This window comes from Corythoichthys intestinalis, chromosome 3 (assembly GCF_030265065.1).
Source record: "Corythoichthys intestinalis isolate RoL2023-P3 chromosome 3, ASM3026506v1, whole genome shotgun sequence".
NCBI lineage: Eukaryota > Metazoa > Chordata > Actinopteri > Syngnathiformes > Syngnathidae > Corythoichthys > Corythoichthys intestinalis.
The window spans coordinates 36,942,607-36,969,459 of record NC_080397.1 but is presented as its reverse complement, the minus strand read 5'-3'; the positions used below and the strand labels follow the sequence as shown (position 1 = coordinate 36,969,459).

General features: G+C 39.5%; 1 protein-coding gene across 1 annotated transcript in view; it reads right to left on the bottom strand.

The window, feature by feature from the left end:
- Nucleotides 1-26,392, bottom strand: part of sema4c (sema domain, immunoglobulin domain (Ig), transmembrane domain (TM) and short cytoplasmic domain, (semaphorin) 4C) — a 175,138-nt gene extending 148,746 nt beyond the window's left edge. Inside the window, exon 1 of the mRNA XM_057831085.1 lies at nucleotides 25,893-26,392. The gene's annotated coding sequence lies outside the window, so the exon portion shown is untranslated. The remainder of the gene's footprint in view (nucleotides 1-25,892) is intronic.
- Between the last annotated feature and the right edge of the window lie 461 nt (nucleotides 26,393-26,853).

Genomic DNA, 26,853 nt, shown 5'->3' with positions numbered 1-26,853 from the left:
AGCGGAACGAGTGGAAACACAAAGAGCTTTTTAGGTTGAGAATTCTTGTGAATAAATGCTTAAATCCCTGAATTCTTTATAGATATGGACGTAAAACAGTCTTGATTCTTTGTTAAAAGAGCAAATAACAGGGCATTTAGCATTTATTTTACTTAAATACGTCAAATATGCTGCTAGTCTTTTGAGATCAGACGAGATCGGGCATTCTCAGGGTAGCATGGCCGTAAGCTATATGCTGCTAGTCTTTAAGCCACTGTGGCGCTGTTTATCACAACAAACAGCTTTTAATGTTAAAAATTCTTGTGAATAAATGCTGAAATCCCTGACTTCTTTATAGATATGAACGAAAAACAGTCTTGATTCATGGTTAAAAGCAAAAAATGGGCAGTTAGCATTTATTTTACGTAAATATTGCGAATTGTGACGCCAATGCCGTAGCGGTTAATTTCTCCCATTCATTTTTTTTCACTAGGTTTTAAAATGCATGAACGGTACGAAAAATATAGTAAATACCTTGAATCCTCGAGACACTCACTCACTCACTCTCGAGACAATCCTTCCTGTTTGTATGCAGTACAGCTTTCATACTTTTTCAACCTAAATCTGGCGTTGGATCACTGCATGTGTTTGAGAACAACTGCGACTGACTTCGATCGACTGAAGTGGCGTGTGGGACGGCCCCCTATTTGAAGGCATGGCACAGTGTCTGGGTAATGTGTCCCGTCAATATCATTTTGAAGTCTATGAACCAGCATTTATCTATACGGAGCTCCCACTTACTGGTAGTATGGCTCTAAAGGGCAATCTAGTCTTTATAAAAATGCCTTTTGTATTCATATTTACGGCATACAGTAGCGAGCTAGATATACAGTATATAAAGACACACCCTCTGAGGAACACACCTCCACTCCTGTTATCCATCAACGTGTCAGGGGAACGCTTGGTGAAGAAAACAGCAAATAACTCACAAACAACCACGTCTCCCATGTCCACACACACGCACCGTAGCTAAGTGAATTTCAAAATCAATTAATTAAAAAGCAAGGCCATCTCTAAAGGGAGTAAAACACAAATTATTTAAGAACTCTAAACCTGGTACACAAATCAACAATGTTACGCTTTAGAAATATGAAAAAGTGGGATGAATACAGACAGTGTGGTGGATGCCTGGCAGTTTATTAGTCTGGGAAAAAATGAACAGATTTAGCTCCTTTAACTCATAATAATAGTAGTTTTTGCAAAATAGCTTTAAATGCATTTAATGGAGACCCACCCTCCCCCCTATTTCTTCCTCACTGTCTCTTCCTATTAGTTTCAGGCCATTTTTTAAGGGGTGTGATATTGATTATTTGACACGAAAAGCCAGAAAGAAGTTGTATGTGTGTGTGCGTGTGTGTGTTTGTGGCATTGTGTATTTACTGCAGCTCGCCTGCATGGTTTTGGGTTAAAAATTATATTGAAAGGGTCTAGAGTGTAACATTTCTCTCCTCCCTATTCTTTTAAATAAAAACATGTCAGAATAAGTAAAAACAAAAAAAGAAAACATGCAGGGTGTACTATTCTGTCAGGTGTGCATATTTGGGAAAATAGTGCGCCACATTTGTCCCTCCGAACACAACAAATTCTTAAATAAACACTGACAAAACTACAACTAGGTGGTCGCTATATGTCGATTCCCTCCGGGGAAAAAAAACGTTTCAAATTTCAAGAAAAAAAATAAACTGCACCAACTTTAAAAATGTGGGAGTCAAATTTGAATGCGTAGAAAAGTTCTTAGCGGTATTTTGTCCACAAGTTGAGCTTTAGGGCAATAGCGCCATTGATTATAACGAGCATACTGGCCAGCTTTTGCAATAACCGCATCTCAATGTTGGGGGGGGACTCCAAATTGTAGAAAAATTGCAATATTGTTGCCACGGGATAAAGCAAAGACTTTTGAAAATAAATCTGGAAAATGATGATCTTTATTTGAATGATCGGCAACAGGTCCCCTAATGTGAAACATGCTGAAGAGATGCATTCAAGAGACATTCAATTTGAATCCTTCTGGAAAAAAAAGGAAACACATGCCTAAAGATAGATTCAAATCATCAATTTGAACCTACGAAAAACATTTCAACAACTATGAGAATCTTTTCCCTCCCTTTATCCACACGAGTTAGTTAGGTGGCCGGTCACCAACATTGGAGAAGAAGGAGGGCAGCTCTCTCAGTTGTTTGATATGGTCGAGGTCAAGTCTACAAGGATATTCCAAAGCAAACTCATCCAAGCATGCCTTTAAAGCCTTTGTTTTGTGCACTGGGGCGCAGTTATGTTGGAACAGAGAAGGGCCTTCCCCAAACTGTTGCCACAGAGTTGTAAGCAAAGATTTGCCCAAAATGTCTTCGTCTTCCCCCGCAAGAGTCACCACAGCAAGCCATGCTTCTAATTCATATGATTTTTGTGGCTTCATTCTAAACTTCCCTCCCTTCCTTTCATTTACCCATGATCTGATTTGGCACAAAGATACACAGTTCAGAAATATATTGATATGCTAAAGAGAGCCTCCAACTGATTATTTATTGGATTCCGCTATACATTGCTGGCCAAAAGTATTGGCACCCCTGCAATTCTGTCAAAAAATGGTCAATTTCTCCCAGAAAATGATTGCAATTACAAACGCTTTGGTAGTATTTATTTTGCTTGCAATGAAAAAACACAAAACAGAATGGGAAAAAAAATTAAATCATTGTCATTTTACACAAAACTCCAAAAATGGCCCGACAAAAGCTTTGGCACCCTTTGAAAAATAATGTGATGCTTCTCTAATTTGTTTAATTAACAGCACCTACCTGTGGCACATAACAGATGGTGGCAATAAATAAATCACACACGCAGCCAGTTAAAATGGATTAAAGTTGACTCAACCTCTGTCCTGTGTCCTTGTGTGTACCACATTGAGCATGGAGAAAAGAAAGAACACCAAAGAACTGTCTGATGGCTTGAGAAGCAAAATTGTGAGGAAGCATGGGCAATCTAAAGGCTACAAGTCCATCTCCAAAGACCTGAATTTTCCTGTGTCTACCGTGCGCAGTGTCATCAATAGGTGTGAAGCCCATGGCACTGTGGCTAACCTGCCTAGATGTGGACAGAAAGGAAAAATTGACGAGAGATTTGAACGAAAGATTGTGCGGATGGTGGATAAGGAACCTCGACTAACATCCAAACAAGTTCAAGCCGTCCTGCAGTCCGAGGGTACAACAGTGTCAACCCGTACTATCTGTCAGTGTCTGAATGAAAAGGGACTCTATGGTAGGATACCCAGAAAGGCCCCACTTCTGACTCAGAGACATAAAAAAGACAGAATGGAGTTTGCCAAAATTTACCTGAGAAAGCCAAAAATGTTTTGGAAGAATTTTCTCTCGTCAGATGAGACAAAAGTAGAGCTTTTTGGGAAAAGCCATCAACATAGAGTTTACAGGAAAAAAAATGAGGCCTTCAAAGAAAAAAACACGGTCCCCACAGTCAAATATGGCGGAAGTTCCCTGATGTTTTGAGGTTGCTTTGCTGCCTCTGGCACTGGACTGCTTGACCGTGTGCATGGCATTATGAAGTCTGAAGTCTACCGACAAATTTTGCAGCATAATGTAGGGCCCAGTGTGAGAAAGCTGGGTCTCCCTCAGAGGTCATGGGTCTTCCAGCAGGACAATGACCCAAAACACACTTCAAAAAGCACTAGAAAATAGTTTGAGAAAAAGCACTGGACACTTCTAAAGTGGCCAGCAATGAGTCCAGACCTGAATCCCATAGAACACCTGTGGAGAGATCTGAAAATGGCAGTTTGGAGAAGCCACCCTTCAAATCTCATAAACCTGGAGCAATTGGCCAAAGAAGAATGGCCTAAAATTCTAGCAGAGCATTGTAAGAATCTCATTGATGGATACCGGGAGCGGTTGTTCGCAGTTATTTTGTCTTAAGGTTATGCTACCAGGTATTAGACTGAGGGTGCCAATACTTTTGTCCGTCCCATTTTTGGAGTTTTGTATGATTTAATTTGATTTGATTTAAATTGAGCATTATCTGACAGAATTGCAGGGGTGCCAATATTTTTGGCCAGCAGTGTATGTCTATATAGTAAATTACATGGATGACATGACAGTCTGAAGCAGTATTGGTATAAAAGTGAGAAATAAGAAGGCCATGACACAAAAAATGACCACAACCATCTCTTATCTTGTTCCGTCAGAGCGCCTATCTGGACATTCTGCAACTTCACCTGGCAACCCAATCATGCTTTCGCTCCCTGTAGCCTGTGTATTCTTCCACATTTCTGTCTTCCTCCACATTTATATCACAACTGTCATCGCGTGGCTTCATCCCAGAGAGTGTTACACGTCTCTCAGTTTATTTATCTCCACCTATCTGTCTCCTAAGACAGTCTATAATCGTCTAGCTAAGAGCAATGGACTTGAGAAAAAGAGCAGCACTAGAGAAATGCAACCATCAAGGGTCAAAGGTGAGTCTGCTGTGGAATTGGGGCTGAAAGACTATGTCTCTCTTCCAGCAAGTGTCCCCAGCACAAAATCCAGACTAACACCTTCACAACAGCACTTTTATAGCTGCAGCTGCTGATACAGCTGGGCTCAAGGGAGCTGCAGGCTCTGGTCTCACGGTGGGGCAAATAAGATGTAAACCAGTGATAGCCTTAATGAATCCGGTTCAACAGTAAGCACTTAAAAAAAAAAAAAAAAATGTAGGGCTGTCAAATTTATTGCGTTAACAGGCAGTAACTATTTTTTTAAATTAATCATGTTAAAATATTTAAAGCATTTAACGCATGTGCGGTACCACCCACTCACGCATTGCCACAAAAAGACTGCAATGGCGCAGTTTTACGTATATTGAAAGCGAAGAGGCAGAGACAACCGAGTGGAGTGGACACAGGCAATCATTGGAGCCATGCGTTTTATTGGCTAAAGCTTTGGCATGTTCTCCACAACAATTATATCTATTGTGGTGAGCGACGTGGTGAAGAATGACAGGAGATGATCTTTTTCTTAACACCCTGTATTGAACACAAAGCAGAGCAGATATACCATTTGCAGCCACCAATGACAGTCATGGTTGCCCAACTTCCCATCATGCATTTGGGCAAACTCTACTCAAACATTTCGTTTAGCTCAACAAATACACTAGATGGCAATATTTAGTCACAATATACAAACTCACATTTATCTTTTAAGAATTACAAGTCTTTCTATCCGTGGATCAATTTCACAGAAAGAATGTTAATAATGTTAATGCCATCTTGTGGATTTATTGTTATAATAAACAAATACAGTACTTATGTACAGTATGTTGAATATATATATCCATCTTATCTTTCCATTCCAACAATAATTTACAGAAAAATATGGCAAATTTTAGAGATGGTTTGAATTGTGATTAATTACGATTAAATAATTTTTAAGCTGTGATTAACTCGATTAAAAATTTTAATCATTTGACAGCCCTAATAATTTGATTTCATGAATACACACTGGAGACAAAGCAAGACAAGCAGTTTTGAAATATACGAGGAAATGATATGTAGACTACAGTAGATGTCTTAATGTTCAGTATAGGAATAACACTGGGACAAACAGTTTTTGTTTTAGGGTTAAGAAACTGGCATGACTCCAATGTTAATTTCGAGGAACACTATTATGTTTTCTCAAAGGATATACAGTGCCTTGCAAAAATATTCGGCCCCCTTGGACCTTGCAACCTTTCGCCACATTTCAGGCTTCAAACATAAAGATATAAAATTTAAATTTTTTGTCAAGAATCAACAACAAGTGGGACACAATCGTGAAGTGGAACAAAATGTATTGGATAATTTAAACTTTTTTAACAAATAAAAAACTGAAAAGTGGGGCGTGCAATATTATTCGGCCCCCATACGTTAATACTTTGTAGCGCCACCTTTTGCTCCAATTACAGCTGCAAGTCGCTTGGGGTATGTTTCTATCAGTTTTGCACATCGAGAGACTGACATCCTTGCCCATTCTTCCTTGCAAAACAGCTTGAGCTCAGTGAGGTTGGATGGAGAGTGTTTGTGAACAGCAGTCTTCAGCTCTTTCCACAGATTCTCGATTGGATTCAGGTCTGGACTTTGACTTGGCCATTCTAACACCTGGATACGTTTATTTTTTAACCATTCCATTGTAGATTTGGCATTATGTTTTGGATCATTGTCCTGTTGGAAGATAAATCTCCGTCCCAGTCTCAGGTCTTGTGCAGATACCAACAGGTTTTCTTCCAGAATGTTCCTGTATTTGGCTGCATCCATCTTCCCGTCAATTTTAACCATCTTCCCTGTCCCTGCTGAAGAAAAGCAGGCCCAAACCATGATGCTGCCACCACCATGTTTGACAGTGGGGATGGTGTGTTCAGGGTGATGAGCTGTGTTGCTTTTACGCCAAGCATATCGTTTTGCATTGTGGCCAAAAAGTTCAATTTTGGTTTCATCTGACCAGAGCACCTTCTTCCACATGTTTGGTGTGTCTCCCAGGTGGCTTGTGGCAAACTTTAAAAGAGACTTTTTATGGATATCTTTGAGAAATGGCTTTCTTCTTGCCACTCTTCCATAAAGGCCAGATTTGTGCAGTGTACGACTGATTGTTGTCCTATGGACAGACTCTCCCACCTCAGCGACAGATCTCTGCAGTTCATCCAGAGTGATCATGGGCCTCTTGGCTGCATCTCTGATCAGTTTTCTCCTTGTTTGAGAAGAAAGTTTGGAAGGACGGCCGGGTCTTGGTAGATTTGCAGTGGTCTGATGCTCCTTCCATTTCAATATGATGGCTTGCACAGTGCTCCTTGAGATGTTTAAAGCTTGGGAAATCTTTTTGTATCCAAATCCGGCTTTAAACTTCTCCACAACAGTATCTCGGACCTGCCTTGTGTGTTCCTTGGTTTTCATAATGCTCTCTGCACTTTAAACAGAACCCTGAGACTATCACAGAGCAGGTGCATTTATACGGAGACTTGATTACACATAGGTGGATTCTATTTATCATCATTGGTCATTTAGGACAACATTGGATCATTCAGAGATCCTCACTGAACTTGTGGAGTGAGTTTGCTGCACTGAAAGTAAAGGGGCCGAATAATATTGCACGCCCCACTTTTCAGTTTTTTATTTGTTAAAAAAGTTTAAATTATCCAATAAATGTTGTTCCACTTCACGGTAGTGTCCCACTTGTTGTTGATTTTTGACAAAAAAATTAAATTTCATCTTTATGTTTGAAGCCTGAAATGTGGCGAAAGGTTGCAAGATTCAAGGGGGCCGAATACTTTTGCAAGGCACTGTAGCTATTTACGTGCGTGTAGTAACAACATTGTGAACTGTGGCGAAAAAAAAAAAAAACAACCAGCTAGAGAATACTGATATCAGTTTTGGATTCTGCACCCAAAACGTAATTAAAACATCTGTCACACTTAAAACAACAGTTTTTTTTTTTTTTTTTAAAATGTTTTTTTTAAATTACTTCCTAATGTAAGCATACAAATATGTGTATGGTATATACAGTATGAGTGTAAATTTGCATTAATAATGCATTTCCCATCTTTACTTTCCTGGTAGAAATGAAAAAGCCAATATACTGTTAAGGAGACAATCCCGGTGAGAAGTTGCAATGTCGACAAAAAAACAACAGCTTATTTGGACAAGATACTTGAGCCTGTATCTCTTTTTGGAGCAAAAAAAGGGAGCTGTGTTTCATAAATCTTTGTAAGGACACACAGGCAGAGACAGGTTAGAGTCAGCAGATGCTGTGAGCACTGTATCGCTTACTGCTTAATGAAGAAAAGCAGCATTGGCTTGTGAGCTCCAATGTTTCCAGACTTGTCATAGTGGCATCCAAGAGGTGGAATCTAATTAGTCAGTCACATGGATTGCATCTTATTTCTTATTTCCCACGTCATATTACACATTGTCTCAACTGACTCTGTAATTTTTTTGATAAAAGATAATTCTCTAAACATAAATTTTTAAAGAAAAAAAAAAAATCAAGTATCTCTCGTTGTCTGTTGAGACTAACCAAAGCAGTGCTATATTGGAATAAAGTATAGAAATTGTAACGTAAATCTAAGAGCTTCATTACACTGTGAAACACCTTTTGTCGCCACAGTCTCTGATTAGCTATTTCAGATGAGACTAGAAATGCTTTACTTTTCCAAAAAATATAATCTTAATGTAAAGTTAAACAGTTTTAACATGAAATTTATGGCAAAAAGTTACTTTTGTTTACTGTTTAAACAGCAAAATTTTCGTCTATTACACAGAGCAAATATTGAGTATGTCTGTGAATAATATTGTACTATAGGGTTTGGTCGAATATTTTGGTTTAAAAATATGCAATTTTATTATTATTATTTTTACGTTTAGCTTGCTGCTCAATGTGTGTTGAAGTAGGGGTGGTTTTGTTTTTAAAGAATCTGAAATGAGAATAGACAGGAGAGTATAGAGAAAAGAAAACTACGTTTCAACTATTTTTATTTTTAAAAGGGAACCACGGATATAAAGATCGAGTTAAAATAATTTGATAATAAAACCCCTCTTGATGTTTTTGTTTTAATACAATTTGTAAAATTAGTTTAACTTGTAGGTCGCCATTGTTGTTGACATCGCAGGGCGGTGACGTCGCTGGGTTACACTGCCGGCCTTCCAGAGTTTGACTCTAGCGACACAAACATGTCATCATTTCAGCCCTTTCAATTTGAACCTGAAAGGAATATTAATGAGCATGACAGCATTGTCGATATTTCACAAAACGAGCAGTAAAAGCAAAATGAACAGGAAAGACAGGATGAGACAAGAGTAGGGGAAAAAAAACGGTGTTCTGCTAAAATGTGCTACACATGCGAAACGTCCTACAAGAGGCAAATTTAACACCCAAAGTATTACCGTGCACTTTGAGCTTGTTTTGTTTAGATGCATACAGACAGAACATACTAATAATGCCTTAAGAAAATACTTAAACATAGTAATATAAAATAAGGGTGGTTTAAATACGCTACTGTACGTTTAATGTGGCCAATAGATCAACAATCTGCTTTAAAGCAACTACAAGAAAACACAACTGCTTAAAACTATGAGAGGGAAGCACATGCAAAAAGTATTTTGAGGCAATTAAAAGGTAATAAAAGACTCACTAAAAACACAAATAGTAAGTACTCGCCGCTTTTAACCGATGTACGCATGTGCTGGACGTCTCGCCACGTAGGAATGAATTGCAGAACACCGGTAGTGTTTGTCTAGCAACCGTGACAAACTACGTCCCCACCCTGAGCGTCCATTCCGCCCACAAAACATGGCGTTTTCCGTAGGTCAAAAGATGTACTAAATATTATATATTTGTAAAATAATGGAAATATTTTATGTGTTTTTAATAACATATATTAGTAAAAGAGAACAACTGCGGCTTCTTAAAGCCTACAAGTCTAGGTCCGAAGTTCCCTTTAATTATGATTCTTCTTAAGAAAAATTTTTACTTGGTAATGAGTGTGGAGAAAGACACCAGGTTCAGGATATGTTAATGATAAGATTGAAAACAAGGGCACAAACCAAATTTGTAGTTAACCTTTAAGTCTTTACAAATTCACAGTTTGAAAAGGCAAAAGTTGCTCGCACTTTCCCAAGGCTGAGCAACGCCCACACTTAAGCACAGAGAAGTGCTAATTGAGCTGCCATGGTGGGGCCGCCCTGCAGCTGATAAGCCTACACTGGCCCCAGTACAGTACCTACCCCGAAGAGAGACCATTAGCTTGGCTGCAGCACCTTCCCGGATCAGCTGCAGTTTACCAGCCACAGGGTTACTATTTATTGTCTTTTTAAAACTTTATGAGGCGTTAGCATGGATAGGGCTGTATATGCAGAGTAGAGTCTGCATTATACTTTGTGGTGCGCTCATGCAGCGTGCTACTGGCACTTCCTGCCACTTACGGGCAGCCCCGCAGTAGGGAGGGTCTGTTGGACCAGAACAATGCCAAAAGGCCCTGTCATAAAAACAAAATACCATGCTCTTGATAGCACGATGAAAATACACAAACCCTACTGGTTGACTGCACCTATCTGGATGCATTACCAAGGGAAAAAATACATAGGCTGAGCCGCTGAGTATGCAAAAGCAAAGAAAAATACACAGAGACATACAAAGCAAAAGTGCCCCTGACTTTGAACAAAATGCACTTCAGCATTCATTGAGATCCAAAGAAGCTTTGACACGGCACCACAACCAAAATAATAAGACAAGAATACAAAAACAGTACACACTCAGCCTCTAAACTTATGCTGAGTCAGTCCAAACAGAACTTGCAGTCACTGGGCTCTAAAAACACACTAAATACCTTTACACAGTGCCCCTGAAATATAGTTGGCTCATGTACAACATTTCGCGCTGAGAATTTTATCATCTCTCCCCGATCGGGCCTTAAGTTTTCAATCATAGTCACGAAGGATAGATCCGGAAAAAGCAATAAAAGAAGAAGATCCACAACAGTAAAAATTGGTTGAGACATAATTGTTAACATTAGATCGTACTATTCTATGAGACATATGTAATATTGCAATAACCTCAAGCTACTCATAAAAATCCTTGGAAAAAAAAACATGTTTACATTAAAAACACTTTTCTCACATAAGAAAATGATTTTATTTTTATGTTTAGCTACATATACTGTACAGTGGGGCAAATAAATATTTAGTCAACCACCAATTATACCCAGTGCAAGTTCTCCTACTTGAAAAGATTAGAGAGGCCTGTAATTGTCAACATGGGTAAACCTCAACCATGAGAGACAGAATGTGGAAAAAAAAAAACAGAAGATCACATTGTTTGATTTTTAAAGAATTTATTTCCAAATTAGAGTGGAAAATAAGTATTTGGTCACCTACAAACAAGCCAGATTTCTGGCTGTCAAAGAGGTCTAACTTCTTCTAATGAGGTCTAACGAGGCTCCACTTGTTACCTGTACTAATGGGACCTGTTTTAACTCATTATCGGTATAAAAGACACCTGTCCACAACCTCAGTCAGTCACACTCCAAACTCCACTATGGCCAAGACCAAAGAGGTGTCGAAGGACACCAGAGACAGAATTGTAGACCTGCACCAGGCTGGGAAGACTGAATCTGCAATAGGTAAAACGCTTGGTGTAAAGAAATCAACTGTGGGAGCAATTATTAGAAAATGGAAGACATACAAGATCACTGATAATCTCCCTTGATTTGGGACTCCATGCAAGATCTCACCCCGTGGCGTCAAAATGATAACAAGAACGGGGATTAAAATCCCAGAACCACACGGGGGGACCTAGTGAATGACCTGCAGAGAGCTGGGAACACAGTAACAAAGGCTACTATCAGTAACACAATGCGCTGCCAGGGACTCAAATCCTGCACTGCCAAACGTGTCCCCCTGCTGAAGCCAGTACACGTCCAGGCCAATCTGCGGTTCGCTAGAGAGCATTTGGATGATCCAGAAGAGGACTGGGAGAATGTGTTATGGTCAAATAAAACCAAAATAGAAATGTTTGGTAGAAACACAGGTTCTCGTGATGGGAGGAGAAAGAATACTGAATTGCATCCGAAGAACACCATACCAACTGTTAAGCATGGGGGTGGAAACATCATGCTTTGGGGCTGTTTTTCTGCAAAGGGACCAGGACGACTGATCTGTGTAAAGGAAAGAATGAATGGGGCCATGTATTGAGAGATTTTGAGTGAAAATCTCCTTCCATCAGCAGGGGCATTAAAGATGAGACGTGGCTGGGTCTTTCAGCATGACAATGATCCCAAACACACAGCCAGGGCAACAAAGAAGTGGCTTCGTAAGAAGCATTTTCAGGTCCTGGAGTGGCCTAGCCAGTCTCCAGATCTCAAACCCATAGAAAATCTGTGGAGGGAGTTGAAAGTCCGTGTTGCCCAATGACAGCCCCAAAACATAATTGCTCTAGAGGGGATCTGCATGGAGGAATGGGCCAAAATACCAGCAACAGTGTGTGAAAAGCTTGTGAAGAGTTACAGAAAACGTTTGGCCTCCGTTATTGCCAACAAAGGGTAGATAACAAAGTATTGAGATGAACTTTTGGTCTTGACCAAATACTTATTTTCCACCATGACTTGCAAATAAATTCTTTAAAAATCAAACAAAGTGATTTTCTGTTTTTTTTTTTCCACATTCTTCAGCATGGGTTGAGGTTTACCCATATTGACAATTACAGGCCTCTCCAATATTTTCAAGTAGGAGAACTTGCACAATTAGTGGTTGACTAAATACTTATTTGCCCCACTGTATATGTGTATATACTAATATAGTACATAGGGTGGTTTCATGTTCAAGGCACAACAAACTAAGACAAGTTCTCCCAACTTGTACTTTTGCATTGTCTACTGTATTTTGTCTATTCTACTCAAATGTATGTTTTCAGTTAAAACCTAGAGCAGACAGCCTTGAGACCCAGCCTGATAAAAGTTCTAGTAATTGTGCCCCCCAGTCACTTCCTCATATAAGGTAGATAGTAAAAAAGGACTTAAAGATTGAATTCCTACACAGTGAACAGTGCAGCGCCCTGAAGACAATTTTAAGTCCTGTAATGTCAACGTGGCTTTGAAAACGCTGATGAAATGACCTACTGGCTCATGCTTTATAACTTCACACATCTTGAGTGAACATTCAGATGAGACATGAATTGGAACATTTATGGGGGCACACATTTTAAAGGTCAGTCTTTGTGCTTTTCCTGCGGTGAGCAAAAAGTGGACATTTATGGTGCATTATATACTCTTTTAAAACAGACTGGAAATTCCGTAATACCGTGTATCACAAAAGTCAGTACACCCCTTGCATTTCTGCAGATATTTAAGTATATTTTTTCATGGGACAACACTGACAAAATGACACTTTGACACAATGAAAAGTAGTCTGTGTGCAGCTTATATAATCGAGTTAATTTATTTTCCCCTCAAAATGACTCAAAATATAGCCATTAATAACTAAACCCCTGGCATCAAAAGTGAAAAGATATACTTAAATTTCTGCAAAAATGCGAGGGGTGTACTCACTTTTGTGATACACAGTATTGCAGGTGAAAATTCTTCCTTTTTTTTTTTTAATCAAATAGAACGAAAACGAGTGATGGGTTCTAGCTTAAGAGACAAAAATAGAGACTGGGACTGGTGGGGAGCAGATGGCCAACAGTGGTCAGCTGGTAAGAAACAAGCAGGTCAGGCCTCTCCTGCACTTCCATCCAACCATTCATAAATTATGCAGAAGCACAGTCACTTGAAGGAGGCCCACCAAGCTTCTTTTGCTTCATTCGAAGATCTATATAACCATCCAACAGTCAACAGTCGAAGGATAGAGAAAGTCATAACATTTTAAAAATGAATCCAATCAGTTGGAGTATTGCAAGTCTAAATGAAAGGGCTTATCCTATAAAATTGTGATAAGATTTGGTTCATTTGAGTTTGCATGCTCTTCTGATTTGCCTCCAAGGAACATGAGGGTGCACCATATTGAATTTTCCGCCAGTATGACTTTCCTGGAAAACAGTCCACCCTCAAGGTTTATTCATTTATTGATTGCTTCTGAAAATGGGTGGGGGGTTGCATCATTCATTGAGAGAGACAAATATTTATTAGACCATATGCTCTATAATGTGAGTCTACAAAAGCCTTTTCGAAGATGATACAGACTGGAATTCATTTAATTTAACTGAATTGATTTGCTTCTGCTGGGACATTTAAAGCACAAGCAGTGCAATTAGAGACACCATACGGATTATTACACTGCTTTCCTAAGGCACATTCACTTCAAAAATACGCTGACCACGCACTTGTCTGATCAATTCAATTTGAGCTCTATAAGTGCTAAGTGCTCGCTTTCTGGCAATGCAAAAAGGACCTCAGTATGCTACCTGGAGTGAGCAAAAACAAGCACTTGGAGGCAAGGTGGAGGCATATGCTGACTAGAGAGAGTAAAAGACAGAGAGAGAGAGAGATCAAAGGGAAGGGTAAGTTGCTAGAGGAGCAAAAGCTTCTTGTCTCGGAACAACTGCAATCACAGCCCCTGCCAAAATCTCAGGATTCATCCAGCGGCCTGACAGAAATGTCTCAACAGGCGTTAGTTAAAGTGCTCAGACTGGACTGCAGTTTGTGCAGTGTACTGTGAGAGAGGGTAGAAAAGCTTTTTATTTTACTGCAATATCATTTTTTTTTACTCTGTGTTCTTTTTTGAGTTTTAACATACCTCCTTCAGATGCATATTTAAATAAAAGATGTCTCGGCATGATGATGAATTGCAGTTCAGCACCACTTTGGATGACAAATTTTTAAACCAATTTCTTTTCTGACAAAGTCAGTTAAACCCCAGCTTTATTCAAGTAAATGTAGAAGTATCATATTTGATACATCTTAATCTAACCTGAGATGCAATACTTTAACTATTTTAGTCATTTTATGTGTGAGAGAGTGCCCATTTAAGTGTCTGGTGAGCAGTGTTGTTAATCTTAATTTAAAAAAGTAATTAATTATAGTTACAAATTACTTTTCCCAAAAAGTAATTGCATTAGTAACTCAGTTAGCTGAATTTAACAGTAATTAGATACTTGGCAAAATAACTGGTGATAATTTTCATGTTTTGTTTTTTTTTTCCTCAAAAAACAAAAAACAAAAACAAACAAACAAACAAAAATTTTTTTAGGTCACACTATGTGAAGTTTAAAAGGTTTTTGGGACAATTGGCCCTGGCCCAATTCTTTACTTTAATTTACCCTTTACCCTGAATCAACCGATAAAAGTTGTTAAAATTGCTCCCATTATTGCATCAGTTCCCTTCTGTCTACTTTTGACATGTGAAAGTTTTAAAACTGTTTGATCGTTTAAAGATAGATTCAAGTCCAGATTTTGCCGATTTAGGAGTATTTTAGATAAAAAGTTACTTAGGTTCGCTAGGAAGGTTCTCTACATCAAAGCCTTCCTAAGAAGTTTACTGCTTTAAGATGGCGGCTGTTTACTAACGCCTCTAGTTCCTATACTGTACATGATGCTAACGCTGCCGTGTCTGTCATTTTGCATCTAGTTCTATATATATGTGATATCTACCATGTCTACCATGTCTACTATATCATGTGGCCGTAGTTTGTAGGCTATCGGCTACAGTCAGGTATTATTGGAGGCACCTAGCATCGCGTTTACTCGGCGTCACAACTTTTTTGCCTCCTCCCCACTCCTGCTCTGATCTTCTCAGTAAGTCCGTCTCCCTCAGACTTTTCTCGCGTAATTCAACCAATATACAGTGCCTTGCAAAAGTATTCGGCCCCCTTGAACCTTGCAACCTTTCGCCACATTTCAGGCTTCAAACATAAAGATATAAAATTTTAATTTTTTTGTCAAGAATCAACAACAAGTGGGACACAATCGTGAAGTGGAACAAAATTTATTGGATAATTTAAACTTTTTTAACAAATAAAAAACTGAAAAGTGGGGCGTGCAATATTATTCGGCCCCCTTGCGTTAATACTTTGTAGCGCCACCTTTTGCTCCAATTACAGCTGCAAGTCGCTTGGGGTATGTTTCTATCAGTTTTGCACATCGAGAGACTGACATTCTTGCCCATTCTTCCTTGCAAAACAGCTCGAGCTCAGTGAGGTTGGATGGAGAGTGTTTGTGAACAGCAGTCTTCAGCTCTTTCCACAGATTCTCGATTGGATTCAGGTCTGGACTTTGACTTGGCCATTCTAACACCTGGATACGTTTATTTTTTAACCATTCCATTGTAGATTTGGCTTTATGTTTTGGATCATTGTCCTGTTGGAAGATAAATCTCCGTCCCAGTCTCAGGTCTTGTGCAGATACCAACAGGTTTTCTTCCAGAATGTTCCTGTATTTGGCTGCATCCATCTTCCCGTCAATTTTAACCTTCTTCCCTGTCCCTGCTGAAGAAAAGCAGGCCCAAACCATGATGCTGCCACCACCATGTTTGACAGTGGGGATGGTGTGTTCAGGGTGATGAGCTGTGTTGCTTTTACGCCAAACATATCGTTTTGCACTGTGGCCAAAAAGTTCAATTTTGGTTTCATCTGACCAGAGCACCTTCTTCCACATGTTTGGTGTGTCTTCCAGGTGGCTTGTGGCAAACTTTAAACGAGACTTTTTATGAATATCTTTGAGAAATGGCTTTCTTCTTGCCACTCTTCCATAAAGGCCAGATTTGTGCAGTGTACGACTGATTGTTGTCCTATGGACAGACTCTCCCACCTCAGCTGTAGATCTCTGCAGTTCATCCAGAGTGATCATGGGCCTCTTGGCTGCATCTCTGATCAGTTTTCTCCTTGTCTGAGAAGAAAGTTTGGAAGGACGGCCGGGTCTTGGTAGATTTGCAGTGGTCTGATGCTCCTTCCATTTCAATATGATGGCTTGCACAGTGCTCCTTGAGATGTTTAAAGCTTGGGAAATCTTTTTGTATCCAAATCCGGCTTTAAACTTCTCCACAACAGTAACTCGGACCTGCCTGGTGTTTTCCTTGGTTTTCATAATGCTCTCTGCACTTTAAACAGAACCCTGAGACTATCACAGAGCAGGTGCATTTATACGGAGACTTGATTACACACAGGTGGATTCTATTTATCATCATCGGTCATTTAGGACAACATTGGATCATTCAGAGATCCTCACTGAACTTGTGGAGTGAGTTTGCTGCACTGAAAGTAAAGGGGCCGAATAATATTGCACGCCCCACTTTTCAGTTTTTTATTTGTTAAAAAAGTTTAAATTATCCAATAAATGTTGTTCCACTTCACGATTGTGTCCCACTTGTTGTTGATTCTTGACAAAAAAAAAAAAAAATTCATATCTTTATGTTTGAAGCCTGAAATGTGGCGAAAGGTTGCAAGATTCAAGGGGGCCGAATACTTTTGCAAGGCACTGTAGTAACGCATAGTAACTAGAGGTGTGCGAAATTTCCGGTTCTTAGATTATTCGCGATTCGGCCTTGGAAGATTCGAGAACGATTCACAAACATCCAAATTCCGATTATTGAAATATGTCAAGTAAAGCGGAAGTAAAACACACTCAGCGCGCCACGCGGTCTTTGGGACACAATGAGGAACGGAGCGAGAGTAGTTAAACATCATGCTTGTCATTACCCGGCCCCTCGGGTAATGCCAATGCTCAACTCACGGATCTAGCTCAACTCATGTCGCGAGATAAAAAAACAACAACATAAACGACTGCTGCCGACAGCTGCTATAAAGTACATCCACATAATGTTACGGTAGATATCATATTTATATAGGACTAGATGCAAAATAGACTCGGTGGCGATAGCAGCACATGTCCAGAAAGCTAGATGCGGGCGTTAGTAAACGGCCGCCATCTTAAAGCAGTAGACTTCCCTGCAAGGCTGTTGTAGCGAACCTTCCAAGCGAACCTAATTAACCTTTTATCTAAAATACTCCTAAATCGGTAAAATATTGACTTGAATATCTTTAAAATAGTTTTAAAACTTTCACATGTCAAAAGTAGACAAAAGGGAAATGATGGAATAATGGGAGCAATTTTAACAACTTTAACGGTTGATTCACAACATTAAATTAATTGTAGTTTAAAGCTGCTGATACAGAATGGGGATTTGAGTATATTATTTAGTGTTTTTAACTGTTAACTTGATACTGAAATAGTCGTTTATTTAAGCCTACGAGGCTTTTTTGGGGTTTTTTTTGTTTACAGTTTTTGTAACTAATGTACAAAACATTAAAAGCAGCTAATAGCGGGGTGGGGGGTGTCATCAATAATCGATTTATAATCGAATCGTAGCCTCTGAATCATAATCGTAATCGAATCGTTAGGTGCCCAAAGATTCCCACCTCTAATAGTAACGCACGCCTTTCCATCCTCAGTAACGGTAACGGCGTTGCCAAGATGAGAAAAGGAATTAATTAGAATACTCACTACTGAAAAAAAGAACGCTGTTATATTCTAACGCCGTTATTACCAACACTGCTGGTGAGTATACGCACTATCATAATGAAGGAATCAGTAGCACCAATAATGCTGGCACATTCAAGTACACCCTAAAAAAAATCACATTATACCAACAAACTGTTAATTTTCTTGCATCTTTAAATAACAGGCTGTCCACTCCAGCCTTACCTCAAGTTGTTAACCCACGGCGGAAAACAGACACACACACACTTGAAGACTAACATGCACACGACCCATCTGTTCAACTCTCCAGACTTGCATCTGGCCTGGCATGAACCATCACTTGGTACGCATCTATGAAGCTTTAAGGCAAACTAAGCCTGGTCATACAGTTGATCCGGCGTAGACGTCTGTGCGCCTACTAGCGAGCACACACAGCTAAAATAAAATCTGCCATTTAAATGTTAGTTTATTTATTTATTATTACTTTTTTTTTTTTTTCAAAAGAATTTAAATGAATCAAATTATCAAAGGAGTGAGCCCGTTGTTTTGAGCGCGGGCGAGTTGCTGTGGCGCTCAGCAAATAGTGAGTGCAAGGAAAACCCTTTTCATCCTTTCAAAATATAATATATTATATCATTTGCAAATTTAGATGCATCTAACACCAGGGGTGAAAGTGGGCCAGAACGGTCAGGAACGCAGTTCCGGTATAAGATTCAGGGCCAGAACGCAGTTCCGGTATTAGATTCAGGAATGCTGTTCCAGTACAGGCTTTGATTCCGAAAATATGACGGCAACTGTCAAAACACTAAGTTTAAAAAAAGTGTAAAAAAAAAAAAATGCTAAGCTGCCACACATGCATTTCATCTCCAAGAAGAAAACAATCTACCAACAGCAGATTTACATATACAAGTGTTAACAACAAGCATAATAAAGTGCTTGTGTAGCGTCATCCATTTCCACCAATATTTATTATTTTTTTTATTCCACTGTTTCCCCAGCTGCTGCAGTTATCTGAGTTTGAAGATGACGAGTCACGTCAATGTGCGAATGCACGCAGCAAAGCAAAACGCCTGGACTCATTTATCCGTTCCAATGGCTGACATACTGACATGTGATCAGCAGAGATAGTTAGCTCTGATTGGTTCAATGTGTATGTTTTCTGGAACAGCAAAAAAAAAAAAAGTTTGTTGAATTGATGCGACAAAAAAAGGGCAATGCAACATAAAATGGATCAAATCTTTAAGAGCAACGAAAGAGTTGAGGAGGCTTATTTATCATATTTAGTTTTATTTGCTCTGATGCGGAATTCAGAACATCTTAGCCGGCAGTGTGCACTTTGGACTTATATTTGTTCATTTATGTTAGGCTACTTATTCATTTCCTCATGATTTAAAAATGTCAATGTTTCCGTGATCTTCAAAATATATTCCATTTCCCTCTGCATAATATAAGTAATTTGTACTTATTTTTCTGAAAGTATGTTACTTGTATCGTTATTATATATTATTAAAAAAAAGTAAATGTTTACATCAACTTCAATTTTATTGTACAATTTATTGTAAATTGAGATTTGGCATTAAGTATGTGGGGAAATGAGGGAAAATAAAAATTAGGAGATGGAGGTTGTGGTTATTGCTGTTTTTGTTTTTTATTTTGCAAATCATTGAAAAACTACAATTTTGAATGAAAATCAGTTTTTGTATGTGTTATAGATATAACTGTGCTAAAACAGTTTTCTTTGTGTTTCAGTAGTTTAGGAGGTTTGACCCCCCCAAAAAAAGTAAGAAAGAAAAGGAAAGGAAGAAAGAAAAGTTCTGGCTCCGTGGCGACCTTCACGTCAGGGATTTCCGGCAAGAAATTCTAGCCACTTTCACCCCTGTCTAACATACACCGAGACATACCAGGCATGAACTAGGACTGAATGGTCCCCGTGTGATATTCAACGCGAATCGTTACATAACCTGAAATCATCCCATTATCACGGGAGTTTACTGTGAATTCAGCTGCTCGCCATGTGGACTCCTGTATCTGTTGCGTTGACGTGATGCATGTGACACACTGATGACAATTAAACATAGAGCAGGCAGGAGACATCTGGCACAGGGGCGATGTAGCGGACATGATGCAATGTTGACCCTTTGGTGTCAAAACACACAGTTTCTGTCACATTGGATATGTGTACACATGCGGAAAATCTAAAACCAACAGAGGTGAGGAGAACTTGATGATTTGGATGCAGGAACAGATGGAGCAACTCAATGGGGCAATCTTAATATTATGGATGTGTGTTTAGTTGACTATTTTATTTTTGTTAATATGAAGTTTAATGAGCTCAAAGCACCCTTCAATGAACATTCGAAATTTTGGCTTTGGTTTTGACACAAGTATTTTATGAAGCATATACGGATAAATATCGCTTCCGAGCAAGGAGGTCCCATAGCTGATGTCTACAAATGAATTAAGATTACAGAGCCTATGAGGTTCCCAGCCAAGATTTGCAGTCAATCTGACCTCATTTTGAAACACGCTTCATTAACATTCACTTACGCACAGTGAAAAAAAACTCATCAATCATTGATTATAATGCAACTGGCTGGTGACCAGTCCATGGTGTACACAGTCTGTCGTCTACTGTAAACTGGTATAAACTCCAGCTCACCTGTGACCCTTATAAGGATTAGAATAATCGATTATAATGTCCATAAATCATAGTAACAAACTGTTTTTTGTAAAGGGTTCAGAATTGCTTGAGCAAGCCCAAACTTCACCGCGACGGTTTGAGGTCACACAAGGACTTGTCATACTTTGCACCTCGAAAATCAGTTTCTTCCGTCATGTCAAGGACTATCAGTTTAAAGCAGTCATGTCCAAAGTCTGGCCCGGGGGCCAAATGCGGCCCATGGTCAAATTTCATCCGGCCCCCAGCTCCTGTCATAAAATCAATAACGTCTGGCCCGCACACAGACTTAATAAATCAGTCAGCAGTACTGCTACAAGCATATGAAGTAGCTTACACACTAAATGCTGCTCCTCATTTACCCACCAAAAGGCAGCAGCACTCTACGCAAAATTACCCCGTGTAACCCTTTACTTCCAATTTTCTAAAATGGCGACAATCAACTTAAAAAAGAAAGTTGACTGCGACGGCCGACGCTTCAAGGATAGGTGGAAATTGGACTATTTATTCACTAAAATACGCAACAACGTATCCGCATCATTTGCAAAGAGACAGTCACGATTTTTAAAGAGCTCAATGTGAGGCGATATTACCAAACAAGACACGCTGACATGTACGACAAGATTACAGAGAAGTTACTCAGCGAGAAATTGAAGCAACTTGAAGCTAGTTTAATTTCATAGCAGCAGTATTTCGCAAAAGCCTGAGAGTCGAAAGAGAACGCCACAAAGGCTAGTTGCGAGATTGTTGAAATTATTAATTAAAGAAAATAATGAAGCAAATGTGACACACAGAATGGCCTGCTAAAATTTGCGTAAATATAATGTTCTACGTAAAGGACGTCAGCCAAGGTCGGCCCCCCACATTTTTACCACACCAAATCTGGCCCCCTTTGCAAAAAGTTTGGACACCCCTGGTTTAAAGGGAATGGGACCATTCACTTTGATTGGTGGTGAATGGAGTTGGCGGTGCTCGTGCATACACCAGCACAAACTGCCATATTTTAAATGTGCAGTTAACAACACCCACTCCTTGCATTATTGATGAAGCAGAACTACAAGAACGTACACTTACAGGGGAAGTCTGTTGCATGTGGGAGAGAGAGAGAGAGAGAGAGAGAGAGAGAGAGAGAGAGAGAGAGAGAGAGAGAGAGAGAGAGAGAGAGAGAGAGAGAGAGAGAGAGAAGGGTATGTCAGGCAACATGGGAAGGAGGCTGGCTGTCAGGATGTGGAGCCCATTGTCTGTCCGACAATGAAGATATCAAGCCCGCAGGAGTCCTATAGACGCTCTCAATGGAGTCATTAACATTCGGGGCCAACTGCTACCTGTGTGTGAATGTGTATGCGGTTGTGTGTGCCCTGCGATGAAAACCGATTTTTAAGGATTTTCTCCCAAAGTGGGAATCATGTGCACGACAGGGGGAACTGATTTACCTCCTGGTGAAATCCTCCCTTAACCTTTCTCAATCTGACATAATCTACTCTGCGTATTCATATACAAGGATTAAGTCTATTTTTAAGGGTCTTTCAATTTGAGTTGACAAATTACAGAAGTAAACAGAATTTCGGACGGATTATCCTCTCCTACACCAAATCCAAATGTGAACCGCAAGCAACCAACCAGTCCACTGCTTATATTCGATATCCATTTGTTGACTTTATATTGTACAACTTGTTCTCATTATGGTAGTGGGTGAGCTGTAGCATATCGCAGCTGAGTGTTGGTGAGAAGCAGGGTACATCCTGGACTGGTCAACATTCAATCACAGAATACTTTTAAGTCCCCAATGAAACTATTATGCATGTTTTGGGAATGTGAAAAACCCAAAGGAAACCTCTGCAATTGTTTGACTGATACAACTGATGAGAACCAACCCATGTGACTCATGTCACACAGGAAGTAGAGTGTAGATTTCAAAAGCAGTCAAATTAAGACATCCTACCTCCTCCATACCATAAACACTGATGTCTCCAGCCCCCCCGACACCAAAACAGCCTCACCCCCTCCCACGTTGTCTGTTAGTTAACAGGCACTGGCACCATTCAGCTTGTAAAAGAAACCCCCCTCCTAGCCACCATTTTTTTTTCCTTGGAAAAAAAAAAAATCTCGCTGGACGCCTGCCCCCACTTCCATAATTACAATAATCACTCAAGCAAAGCTAACTCTTAATAGGGCACTCATTTACCTCATTGGCTGCCAATGACAGGAGAGGCTGAACGCGAGTGATTGCTGCCATCCCTTGCAGTCAAAATTGATTGGACATCTAGCGCTATAATAGCACTGGAAGGTGAGCATTCACAGCCACTCCTCCTAGTTTAAATAAATTGGAACTATCTTGTATTGTCAACATTTGGAGTGCTATTAGGGGCCATAAGAAAGTATATTTATGCTTTTACTCATTTTAATGTAATTATTTTAATTATAGTAACACTAGGTAACTTTTCAACCTTTATAAAATATTTTTCTAACATTTGTGATTATATGTCAACTGAAAACTAGTTGAATGACACCTCTTATATATTTTGACGAGGTCTGTATCGCTTTCACTGGCACTAAATTACCGTATTGGCCCAAATATAAAATGGTGTTTTTTGCATTGAAATAGGATTGAAAAAAGAGGGGGTCGTTTTATATTCACGGTCTAGACATTATACCCATTCACGACGCTAGATGGCGCCAGATATCATTGAATGATGTTCTGCCTTGACAGCTCTCAGCTACTCTCCCCATTCACGATGCTAGATGGCGCCAGATATCATTGAAGCGATGTACTGTCATGACAGATCTCAGCTACTCTCAAGTTTAACCGGTTTGCATTGTTTTATTGCAATGTTTTTCCTTATTCAGATTTTTTTCAAGACTACAGTTACAGTTAGACTTCACTTTGATGGTTAATGCAGTTATTGCAATTTTGTTGTTTTATCACAATAGATTGGTTTATTTACATTTAAAAAACCAGAAGCCATTCATTTACGAATGTGATTGCACTTTAATTTACATATTTAAATGTTCAGATATTAAGATTTGAATAAGGCAAAATAACACGCTTTTTCTCTCAAATATATTGTTATAATCATTTGTTTCGGATGTACTGTAATTATTTTCTGTATAAGAATTAATTTGGTGTTCAAAAAGTCTTTTTTCGAACTTGAGTCTTGAAAAAGAGGGGGTCGTCTTATAATCAGGGCTGTCTTATATTCGGGCCAATACGGTAACTTTGAGAAGGGTGGCAGGAACCCTGCCACACAAAAAAAAAGTAAAAATGTGCCGACTGCCTTAAAGAGTACGTCACTTTCCCCTTTCTGTATTCGTTATAAAGACGGAAGTCGATGCGAACGCTTTCGCACCGGTTGGGGAATATGGTACAAAATCAAACATTTCTCATATCAACATCGTCATATGCTATTGTTTCGTGACACCTGGATTAATTACCTAATTACTATTCATCCTTCACACTGCCGCTGGAAACAGAAATGTTGTTTAACCCATCTGCAGGCGGCCAGGAGATCAGGATTTCACAACCCCATGCGCAGGTCCTTATGGGAAACGCATTCTATCTTAAGGCAAAACGCTACCACTTTTGACCACCGGTGTCGCAAAAATCTACCAAAACTGAAAAGTTACCTAGCGTTACTTTAAGATACAAAATCAATTTACCGTAATTTTTGGACTATAAGGCGCACGTGACTATAAGCTTCCACCCACCAAATTTGACACAAAACAGAATTTGTTCATGAATAAGCCGCACTGGACTAAGCCGCAGCTGTCCTCACTGTATTATGAGATATTTACATGAAAAGATATTAACTGGTAACACTTTATTTGATAGCAGCATAATAAGACTTGGTCTTTAGACCAAATGAACCACCATGAAGCTTTGAACTAAATGGCTGCAAAGCTTAATTGCTTCAAGAAGCTTCATTTGGCCATTACTGCCTCCTTGAGGGAGACAGTCAACCTCTGCTGCCACCTGCTATTAACACTGTTGTCGTCCAACATGCCTCCTAGAATGCATTGCAGTGCTACATATGTAAATATCAATCAAAATGTATGTTCTGTGCTAATTATGTCTTCAGTTACTGTTCCAGTTGTTTCATTAATTGCTTGGTATGGTATTTGGTAACACTTTATTTGACAGTGGCGCCATAAGACTGTCTTAAGACCATCATAAATATGACACGACACTGCCATAAATGCTTATGACAGATATCATTTTGTGTTATCCGGCAAATTACCTCACTTTTTAAAGATTCGAGCTGGACATGAATTGAGTTAGTGACATAATTTGCCGGATGACACTTAATGACATCTGTCATATGCATTCATAAATGCCTATGATAGTGTCAAGTCATAATTATGACGGTCTTATGATGCCGCTGTCAAATCAAGTGATACCTATTAATCCAAGAAATCCAAAAATAAGACGCACTTGACTATAAACCGCAGGATTCAAAATGAGGAAAAAAAGTAGCGGTGTATAGTCCGAAAATTACGGTAATCAATTATTAACATTACGGTATATCCTACGTAACCCCAAATGTGTTGCATCTGGACTCAAGCTCCTGATGGGGTGCCTATTTTTATTTATTTATTTTTCTAAATGTTGATCATTTTCAATGTTTATCAATAGTCACTTTGCCCTATATAGGGATAATACTTTCCCCCTTATAGCAAAACTGAGGGACAACAGGTCTTTGAATAATAAGAATGTGTGTTTTACAATTTGACATATAACCACATAACACATGACGTTAAAAGGTGCAAAAAAATTCAGTGTAGACTGAAAGATGCATGATGCATCCAGGATTATTACTTTTCCTCCTTTGCTTCATTCAACATCCCTAAGAGCTGTAAAGCATTTGCGCGATAAGAAAACTGTTGATTTAATCAGTCGCAATAGAAAAGCGCCTGAAAGTTCTCAGACAATCAAACTTACAATTGTAAACATATCAGACGAGCCTAAGAAGATAAGCCAACGAATGTCCAGTATCAAAGAACGCTCCGACAATTCAAATTTAAAGTGATGTATGCTCCTGAGTTGATTCCTCTCCAACTGCTGCTGACCGCAGTGCGCTTTGTTTACACTGCGCTATGAATGGACATAAAGTTGCACCACAATGAAACCCACGAAAAAGACCATTTACGAATGATAAGTATAAAAATGCATGCCATCATTTTCCATTCAGCACAATGAAAACAGGTGAGAGTCAAACACTCAACAACACGGCGTCGTCACCATCACCATCAACACGAGAACAAAACTTACCTTATTCTTATTACTACGCGGCGGTCGTGGCGATGCTGTGCGTTTCCTCAACCGAAGAACCCAAAAGCCTTCCTCCTCTTCCTCCCCGAGCAGCGGATTTGTTTCTCGTTTATTTTCTTGACTTATAAATCATTCCACATCCTCGTCAATGTCACGTTGTCTTCTTTTTTCTCTTTCTTTTTGCTCCTCTTGCTTTAAAACGTCCGGGCGATGTAGAAAAATCAGGGCTTCGGATCCTGTCATTTAGTTTCTACGGAGGATCTGGGCTGTGCGCGCAACTCCCTCCCGAGGCTTTGTAACAGGAAACTAGAGGAGGAGGAAAAGAAGGAGGAGGAGGTGGAGAAAAAAAGACAGAAAATAGAGTGCGATGTTATAATCCGGAGTCTTGAAGGAGTTTAAAAGCACGTCTCTCTGTCTCTGGAAGTTCCAGAGGCAAAGCACACACAGTAGCCGTGATGTTGCATGCGTCGCTGTGCCAGACTGAAAATGAGTGTGCAATTGGGAATATGTGTGTGTGTGGTGCAGCGTGTGCTTCTGCTGAACGCATCGCAGCAGGACTTGGTTGGATTTTTTTCAAAGCAGACAAATGGATCCCCGCCCATTGGCCTCCGCGAACAAGGACCCCAACACAGGCGCGAGGGGCCCCCAGCGGTCATTAGCTGCCCGGTGAAGACCACTTGCTTTGTGTGTGTGGAAAGTGAATTCTTGTTCAGGAGGCGCTCCCCAACCTGGTGTATGACCTTTAGTTTAACACGTCCCTGGTCCTTTTCATAGAGTTCCAAATGAGCAGTTGGCAGGGGCAGAGAGTTGGCACTCCAGTTAAAAAAGAGGATTTTATTGCCTGCCAATGACAGCGATAGACGTCCGATTCATTTAACCTTTTATAGAGCAAGTTACTATTATTGGTCATTTAAGAAAAAAAAAAAAAAAAAAAAAAAAAAAAAACAACCCAGGGGTCACC